Below are 1,943 nucleotides of genomic sequence, written 5' to 3' on the forward strand. Positions count from 1 at the left end.
CCCCCCACCCCACCCCCACACACACGGTAGACAGTTAATAGAAGGCTAGCTAAAGGAAAACATCTATGATAAAGCAGTTTTGACAAAATGACAATAAGAGGTTTGGTGTTAGTGTATGTATTGTGTTTGGAGATTTTCATAATGAAAATCTGGAGAGATTACTATCATTAACAGTTTAAGTGCTACATTAAGTGAAATCAGAAAAGCCTGGGTTCAACTCCTGACAAAACTATTTCCTCCTTGTCCAATCCAGAATAAGACTGAAACTTGCCAAGTCCCAGTATTTGAACTCATGGAAAGAAGTTGATAAATAACATCTCTGTCCCAGAGCTCTTCTGAGGATGAAATGAGACATCCCAGGCAGAAGGTTTGGAAGGTTCATTGCGACCTGAAATAACAACAATAACAAAATAATAATAATAATAATTTCCCATTAAAAACTCACAAATTCTACATTTATAAAACTAGTATTTCTCTGTGTATGACAATTATGTGTGTATACAAGCATGTTTCCCTGTATGTAAGCATGTGGAGGTCGGAGATTGAGGTCAGGTATCTTCCCCTGTTTCTCTTCTCCTTTTTTGAGACACCTTATTTCTCTCACTGAACCTGGAGCTCACTGTTTCAGATAGTCTGACTAGCCAGCAAAGCCCCAGTATCCACCTGTCTCCCCACCTTCCCCACAGTGCTGGCATTATAGAACCCAACTTTTATATGAGTGCAAAGGATTCAAACCCAGGTCCTCATGTTTGCACAGCAAACACTTTACCTACTGAGTCCCCACCCCCCAAAACTAATATTTCTAATATTCAATAGCATAATAGGATAATGTTTGGCAGTTGAATATTTAAAAATAACTAGTAGAAAGGATTTTTGACTGTTCCCAATACAAATGAATGGTAAATATCTAATGTGATAAATATTCCAGTTATCCTGATACAGCTACCTTATATGCATATATTACAATGTTCCAGCATCCCATAAATGTGCATAATTTCTGTGTCTCAACCAAAAATAAAATAGATTTTGGGAGCTACAGATATAATTCAGGGGTAAAGCATGTGTTTAGAATATACAAGGCCATGAATTGAATCTCCAGCACCAAAATAATTAAGTTTTGGGACATTTGGGGGGGGGTGATTTATTTGTTTGTTTTGTGGGGTTTTGTTTGTTTTTGTTTTTGTTTTTTATGTTTGAGACAGGATTTTCCTGTAGCACCAGCTGGCCTGGAACTCATTATGTAGATCAGGCTGGCCTCAATCTCACAGAGATCCACTTTCCTCTACCTTCTGAGTGCTAGAATTAAAGGCATGTGTCATCATGCCCTGCACTGATTTAGTTTTGCTCTGTGTTTTTTGTTTTTGTTTTTAATTTCAGGGTGGGCACAGCAGAGATGGCTCAGCAGTTAAGAGCATATGTTGTTCTGTAAAGAACCAGAGTTCAGCTCCCAGCACCGTATCCAGAAGTTCACAGCTGCCTGTAATATGTAGACCAGGCTGGCCTTGAACTCACAAAGATTCGCCTGCCTCTGCCTCCCAAGTGCTGGGATTAAAAGCATGTGCCACCACACCCAGCCTGAAATGTATTTTAAAAGGGCTAGGAGGATGGCTCAGTGGTTAAAAGCACTTGCTGTATAAGCCTGACAATTAAGTAAAAAGCCACATTGTAGTTGTGTGCATCTGTAATCCCAAGACTTCTACAGCAAGGTGTAAAGTGGAAAGAAGAGAACTGCCCCAAAACTCTTGGGCTAGTTTGCCTGGAATATGCAGCACAGCAGCAGAAACAAGAGAAACCCTGCCTCAAGCAAAGTGGGAGGAGGAAACCAGTCTGGAAAGTTATCCTCTGACCTCCACTTGTGTGCCATCACTCCCACACCCACCCCCCCCACCCCACCCCCACACACACGGTAGACAGTTAATAGAAGGCTAGCTAAAGGAAAACAT

This window comes from Nannospalax galili, unplaced genomic scaffold (genome assembly GCF_000622305.1).
Source record: "Nannospalax galili isolate Female #2095 unplaced genomic scaffold, S.galili_v1.0 scaffold482, whole genome shotgun sequence".
Taxonomy (NCBI): Eukaryota; Metazoa; Chordata; class Mammalia; order Rodentia; family Spalacidae; genus Nannospalax; species Nannospalax galili.